The sequence below is a fragment of the Monopterus albus genome, unplaced genomic scaffold (genome assembly GCF_001952655.1).
Source record: "Monopterus albus unplaced genomic scaffold, M_albus_1.0 scaffold49.1, whole genome shotgun sequence".
Lineage (NCBI taxonomy): Eukaryota > Metazoa > Chordata > Actinopteri > Synbranchiformes > Synbranchidae > Monopterus > Monopterus albus.
Genome location: NW_018127929.1, coordinates 490,399 through 498,406, shown reverse-complemented (window position 1 = coordinate 498,406; position 8,008 = coordinate 490,399). Strand labels below are relative to the sequence as shown.

The window sequence follows — 8,008 nt, the reverse complement described above, 5'->3', positions numbered from 1 at the left end:
ATCTGCATGTGTCAGTTAAACAAAAGGACACACATACTTAGAGGCTTTTCAGGATTATAAATTCAGTACCTTGAACATCAAGACCTATTCCTCAATGCTGATCACTTAATGCTGATATTGTTTTGATTTAAAAAAAAAAACGCTGCCCTCATTACTACTAACTCCAGAAAGCTCCATTGTGTGATCCCAGATTGTTTGACTGTCAGATTGGGCTGTTTGAAACGCCATAACTGCCATTTGGACAAACCACTCCCACCCCCCACCCCCACACACACACACATACATTTTTGTGTGCAAGCCCTTTATTCAAAGTCACTCATTCTGATCTCACCAATCTCTTTTATTCTGCACTGTGTTACCACTTTCAAAATGGCATTAGAACAGGCCACGAAGGCTTATGAGAAAAAAACGAAGGCAGAAAAAAATGTGTCAATGACTATCATTTATTCAGTTGGTAACATAAATTGCTCTTGTTATTTAAAAGCATTCACCCCAATACTGTTTAGGTATGTAATGTCAGTAGGCAAAAATGTTTGCAGCTGTTCGAGGCAGTTATACTCTAAGGCAGGTTTATTATCCACAGTCAAGTGACAAAGCCATCTAACAGCCATAGAAACTGTGAGGAAAGCTAGGAGGAAGCTGGGTGATTTTAAAATAGTGGTTTGTAAATCAACTGTGCCCTGTATTACATTGAAAACAATAAAGCAGCACATTATTTGATGTGATACCTCATCAGTTTTATTCTTTGTTATTTATTCTTCAAAATAAACTCATTTCAAGTCTGATACCAGCAACACATTCAAAATAAAGTTGGGACGGTTGCATTTCGGGGCCAGTAATGAGGTAAAACAATAAAATGTTGATTCCATTTGAAACAGGTGATGTCAACAAGTGACTCCAATCATGATTTGGTACAAAAGTGGCATCTAGGAAAGGCTGAGTCCTTTAAGAGCAAAGATGGGCCAAGGGTTTGCCAACATATGTGTGAGAAAATTATTGAAATGATTAAAGAAAGATAGGAAGGGATTTGGATATGTCACCCTCCACTATGCATCACATAAAAGATTCAAGGAATCTGGAGGGATTTCAATTTGTAAAAGGCGCAAGCCTAAGCTGGATGACCGTGCTCACTGATCCCTCAGACGACACTGCATCAGGAATCATCACTCTTCTATAAGTGATATAACCACATGGGCTCAGGATTACTTCAGCACAGCTGTATCAGGCACTACAATACTTTAAACTGTACTGTTCCAAGGGGAAGCCCTATGACAACAGTGTCCTGAAGCGTAGTCGACTGCTCTGGGCCCCAAGGCATCTGGAATGGACCATCACACAGTGGAAATGTGTACTGTGGTCAGATGAATCAGTATTTCAGGTCTTTTTTGGAAGGAATGGACACCGTGTGATCCAGACAAAAAGGACCAGCCAGACTGTTACCAGCAACAAGTCCAAAAGCCAGGATCTGTCATGGTCTGGGGTTGTGTCAGTGCCCTCGGCAAAGGCCACTTTCACTTCTGTGATGGCTCCGTTAATGCTAAAATGTATATAAAGATTTTGGAGCAACATACTGTATGTTGCCTTCAAGATGACGTCTTTTTCAGGGACGCCCATGCAGATTTCAACAAGACAATGCAACACCTCATACTGCACACATTACCAAGGCTGTGGAGGAAAAGGGTGTGAGTGCTGGACTGGCCTGCCTGCAGTCCCGACCTGTCCCCAGTAGAGAATGTGTGGCACATTTTGAAACACACCTCAAGGCTCGTTTGCAAGAACAATGGGACAAAATTATACCTGACACATTTAAAATCACTTAGTGTGCTCAGTCTTTTAAGTGTTGTGAAAAGGAACGGCAGCATCACACCGTGGTAAACGCTTTACTGTCCCAACTTTATTTGAAATGTGTTGCAGGCATCAGAACTGAAGTGTTTTTTTTTTAAACAAAGAATAAAATCACATCAAATAATGTGCTGCTGTATTGATTTCAATGTAATACAGGACACAGATGATTTACTAATCATTATTTTCAGTTTTAGTTTTGATTTTATATACCCTCCCAACTTTTTTTCATTTAGCGTTGTACGGTATGACAATTTAATCAAAATCTAAAACATTCTGAGCTTCATGAACACAGATGTTAAGGCAGAAGTGTTGCATTAAATTGCATTCAACTGTTCAAGGTGTACTTAATAAAATGGACAGTGAGTATATATTAAGTCTCCAGCTTGGATTTTTTATTCATCTGTGCCATAGATTTCTGTTGTTCAAAAACAAATAAAGCAGACTGCTGCACTGCATGATGTTGGTTCTTTATGAAACATATGACCTGAATATTTGTGTTTGAGTAAAAAAACCCTTTGGCAGCACTTCTGCCCTTTAAGATGTGTTTTTGAGCACATTTTATATACTATATAGCTTTATATTCTAGGGTGCTGTTGACTATAACTGCTCAATGGCCAACTGTACACATGGGTTTAAAATTATGCATATGTACTATGTGTACATGGCAAAGTAAAATGTGTTCACTGAAGTATTTAGCAAATCTTCTTAAGCTTAATAATTTTAGACATGACCAGTCTGACTTAAGCCCTTTTCCCTGGTGTTTCGGAGGACAGGTGTGGCCAGGTGTGGATGGCAAGTAGGAAAGGGAGGCGGTCATCCTTACAGAGATAGATAGCAGCAGCATCCCAGGTCTACACCCCTGCCTCCAGAAGCCCAAGAACGAAGACTTGTGCAGTGTTACTGCAACACAAAGAGATGCAGGGATGTGTGCAAACCCACTGTACCCTCTGTCTCGTTCAGTCACAGACAAATACTCGCTGAGACACACACCCATCTTTCATTGCACTGAGGTCATTAGAACTCACCTAGGAGCATGCCATTCGGGTGAGTGAGGTGAGGGCGTTCACTTTCTGCTGACCTGTCTGTTTGTGCTTTAACTTTCTGCTGTTTAGTCTTTATTCCAAGCATCCTAATCAGTATTGGAAGCTTTGCCAGAAGGGAGATAAAGTACACAAGCTGCATATTTAGAACTGCGAGTGCTGGGAGAGACAGTTACAGTGTTTCACAGGTGGCCAGAACCCACTGCTATGTGTGAGGATAACTGGGAAGTCTGTGGTGATGTTTGTTGAAGACAAATATGATTTTTTTTCATATCTGAGGCCATGCTTGTCCACTTTTATTTTTATGTCTTCATTAAAATATGGAAAATTATTCTGGACCAGAAACGGCAACAAAATATACAAGTCAAACCTCCCAACCTTCACTGCCATGCGGCTGCTTCTGGATGCATTTTAGTGTTGTGTTCGTTCGATTGGCTCGGTGGGAGTATTTTTGTGTGTGAGTGTGTTAGGAGGGCCGTGAGGTGAATGAGGACAACTCCTTATGGTGATAACGAGAGGGAGGCCAACCTTGGTGGGACAGCCTCTGTCTGCCCTCAGGTTGTGTGTGTGTGTGTAGGCATGTTTGTGTGCATGTGTGTGTGTGTATGTCAGCAGGAGAGCCCTGGGGCACTCTGGCACCTCCTAATTAAAACCAGTCAGGCTGCAGGGCAGGGGAGACAGATGCCTGTCATGACGCACATACACACAGTACCCACACACACATGCACACATGCACATGGTGGCGGACCGCATTCAACCACAAGCACGCTCACAAATACTATACGTAGTATAATATGCATAGGTCAGCTATTTTTGGACTCGTGCCTAATTTCATCCCACCAACTCAGGTATCACACAGATAACTAATTTGTATCAGACCCAAATGACAAAGAGAAAGCAGTGAAACTGACACAGTGGTGACACAATTCATGTTAATAAGGCTGCTTAGAATTTAAGATGAACATTTTAATAAAAAGATGAAGGCTTTTGTTACCCAACCTTATATGCCAGTTGAATGAATTCACCTATTGGTTATTTTCATAGATTATCCTTCAGTTAAAACAAATTTGGTTCATTTGGTTTAAAAATCAGCCACTGAACTCACTCTAGTTCTGTTTCTACCTGAAAACCTGCTGGATTATGACCAACTCATTCACCAATGACACACACTAAGTATGTCTCACACTCACACACCCGCTTTCACATGCAGTCACGACCCATAGTAGTTTGCAGATTGACACATCTCTCTTTCTCCACAGCACAGAATGAGACATAATTGTGCTGAATGTCTGTTACTTGCAGACTCTGTCACATTTTATCTCCGTTCCACAATGTATGGCCCAGAGCACATATAGCACTTAGCAGGCTAACTGCTGTTTGTCTGGGGTGGGTGGGTGGGTGGATCAAGGCACGCTGCTCTCCTTTCTCTCCGAGTGATTAGATAGCATAAGCAGGCCAGCTAGCCTAACCCACACACTCATGTCTCTAAAACTGCCATGTAGCCCTGCTTTCTCTCTCGCTGCCTCTCACACACAGGTGGGTGGACCCACTTATTCAACCCAGATCTTTCTTTTAGACATTATGAAATCGTGCTCCTTTTTTCCCTTTCTTCTTTTTATTCATCTAACTCCCTGGTGCTGAATGACATTTGACTATGTTCCCCTACAACATCTTTGCAGCCATGTTCTATACAGTAGAGCTTTAATTTCCTTATTTACTGGGTGATAATTTTCCTGATTGCTCAGCTAAGAGTCGTGTGTCTTTGCACTTGTCACTCTATAGGCTGAGGCTTGGTGGGTTGCCAGTGGTTACAGGGGCCTATTTTCTATTATCTAGGTAACGTTCAGGAAACACTACAATTTGCATGTAAAATGCTTCAATGCACAACCACATAAACTGTGACCACCGGTGACATTTCAGACGTTGAAATATGTGACAGAAAGGTTTCTCTGATAACCCTGACCCAGCTAGGGAATGCAAAAACCACTACAAGACACATTTCCACTGTTATTCACTAAACATAGTGCAAAGGCAAGTGCTATGGTTTTGTATGTGAGGTTAGATGAACATTATAAAGCCATAAGTTACTGTCTTAGCAGCTGATGTGTTGCACTGAAGTAAGGCTAACATGAAAATATGATTAAAAAATATTATCCTGTACTGATGTAAATTCCATTTTGTATTTGCAGAAATCCCATGTAACTTAAAAATAATGTAAACACATTGGTAATGTTACAAAAGCCATGCTATAGTTTCTCACAGCGGTGTGCTTTATATCAAGCTATAGTTACAAGGTGACCTGGGTAAAACGATGTCAACATAATCAGTCACTTTATTAAAGAACAATACAGAATATAAATTATTTTAAAAAAATCAGCATGAGGGACAGTGGGAGAAAGACAAGTAGAATGGTGGAACGTAGAAATTGTAAAAAGAAAAAGTTTATATCTTGAAAATCAGAGAGAGTGCGACTGAGCCGACCTCTGGGAGTGCGAGTGCCTGCCTCCCTGGCTGCTGTCGTTTGAGCCAGGCGCTGTGTTTCGTGAGGAACGTAAAAGTACACAAATCCCACAGAAGGAGGATTTTTGGCAGGGCTTGGGCCTCCCACCCACGGCAGCCTCTTCAAGCCTCCTCCCATCCTCTATTCATCTGTGAGGGGTGGCTTACTCACCCAGCCCAACTCCATATAACAAAACATGGACCTCGATCCCACAGAGGAGGGCGGACATAAAAACATGAACACACAAACTGCTACTCTACAATAGTAGACACAGAAACACACATTAACTTGTAGAGTTTTTGAGGATACACACCTAACTACTCAGGTGGTGCTTTGTGGCACAGATCAGATTCTGTCTTAGCTGTCTGAGCAGGATTTGAAAACACACTGAATCTGATTTTAGACAACTGTGACAAGATGACATCTGTGTCATAGGAGGTTAGAATCAGATTGTGTATCCCTGTGTAAATGCTGATACATGGGCATGTCCACACACTGTCAGGTGGGAAGAAGGCGTATGGACTCATTCATTCTGTCAGTCTCATAATGAACACACTGCATCATTTTGCAATTATTAAGCTCATTTGTTTGACACATTCATAGTCAACACCTAAGTCTAATCTTTCTCTCAATAAAATACTTTCACACTCTCACACATATTTACACACTTGCTAGGATGTATATTCATACAAAGTCACTTTATAGAGTGTTGAGCGTTTGCTTATTATATAAAGTATGCTATAGCCGAGACTGTACAAGCATGAATGAGATCTGACTCAATGCGGTTTAATGATGTGAGTGAGGTCCTGTAACAAAAGACCTGGCTCAGGACCAACTCAGATAATCCTGGAGAAAGAGGCAGACAGAGCGCTGTAGTCAGGGTGTGTAACGAGAGTAGGTGTGGTAATATCTACTTGTCTTTATCACCATCTAACCCCGAGCTCTATAGGTTCTGCTTCCTTTAAAAAAAAAAAAGTATTTTAATTTATTAACACTAAAAGCTGATAAACATTTCATGCTGAGAGATGTCTGCTTTAGTCCAATATTTTTGCAAGAAGGTGCAGATTTTCATGAAATTTTGTAGTGTGTTATTACCTCACACCTATAGATTGACTTAAGTGGCGTACACCTTAAGGCAGCCACGTTTTGTTCATGAATTATTCATTATGATAACAGAAACTAATAGCGTGGCTAAATTAAGAACTTGACACTAATGCGGTTTACCGTTTTTTTAAGATCACAAATGGAACTGAAACAATTTGTGAATAACTGCAGTTCATTTGTATATTTAAGTGTACGGTCAGCACCACTTTGGCATCATGCAGTACTTTGCATTAGAAGCCCTGTCAGTTAATACAACATCATTCTCACTAACAGGAAAATGTTGCACACCTGGCAAAAAGCCAGTTGTGATAATTCTACAGAAGTCCTACTCACCTCATTGTAATATCTGGAACAGTGATTAAAACACTGATAAATAAGCTTGGGTAGTATATTATCATCCTTCTTATCATCAGTCTTAAAGGTTACAGTTATTCTTAGTATTTGATGGGGGTCACAGACAGGAAGAGTGAAATAATTTTGAATATCACACCTCTTCCCCCACATGTGTTGCACAGAGAAACAGAGACTGTGCTTACAGTAAAGGTTAAATTTCACTGTATGATCACTAACTTATTAGATTAGATTCCAGATTCCTGGATGATAGTTGTCATTTTGTCTCTTATGATCCTTAACAGAACACAAGGGTTAATAGGACATGCGAAATAGTAGTACACATACTCTCCTGACATAATCTTATGACAACTCAGGCAGAAATATGAGGATGACAAGGAAAAATATCATATAGAAATTGTGCACCATAAATTATCAAGCAGTTATTCAAGCTGCTGCAACAGTAACAACAAGTTAGAGAAAAAAAAAACCCAAAAAGATAACAGTCATTCAATCTGTTCTAGCTTTGTCATGCTTTCACTTGCTTCCTCCTCTGTGTGTATGGCTGTGTGTAGGGGGAGGCACACATCTGTTGCAAGATATGCAGAGAAAAGTTTCTGGAAAGCACTTGCAATAACTGGACATTCCTTTTTTGTTTTTTTACAGGGGTCATTTGCAACTTAAAATGAATGTGCATAACAACATGATTCTGCAAAAGGTCAGCCATCCTGCTGTTCACAGAGTAAAACACCACTCTGGCATGCTTAGAAATTTTGCCACAATACAGAAAATGCAAGCATCTCATTATTACTTTTTTTTAGGACATGCGAAATAGTAGTACAAAGCAGAAAAAAAAGGAAAGAAAAGAGTGTGAAAGAGACAGTGAGATATTACTGACCTTTTAAGAAGAGAAGTTTTGATTTCAGTTCCTCTCTCAAGTACTTGGTCCCTGTCAGGAAACTCAGCGCTGTCTCAGCACAGGCAGACTTGTGAAAGTGAGAGCAGGCACGATAGAGACTTGCTCTGAAGGTGTGTCAATGATTTGGGGGAGTGAAAAGGTACCGTTCCATGAAACGGTTATCTAAGAAACAAAACAAAACAAAAAACTGCTACACCCACCAGCCTCAGCCAACACCCCTCCCTCCTTCTAAGCCAAAAGTATTTGGCAGCATTCCCTACAATTCCACCT

General features: G+C 40.6%; 1 protein-coding gene across 1 annotated transcript in view; it reads right to left on the bottom strand.

The window, feature by feature from the left end:
- zbtb7c (zinc finger and BTB domain containing 7C) overlaps nt 1-7,802 on the bottom strand; it is a 20,181-nt gene extending 12,379 nt beyond the window's left edge. Inside the window, exon 1 of the mRNA XM_020600787.1 lies at nt 7,718-7,802. The gene's annotated coding sequence lies outside the window, so the exon portion shown is untranslated. The remainder of the gene's footprint in view (nt 1-7,717) is intronic.
- Between the last annotated feature and the right edge of the window lie 206 nt (nt 7,803-8,008).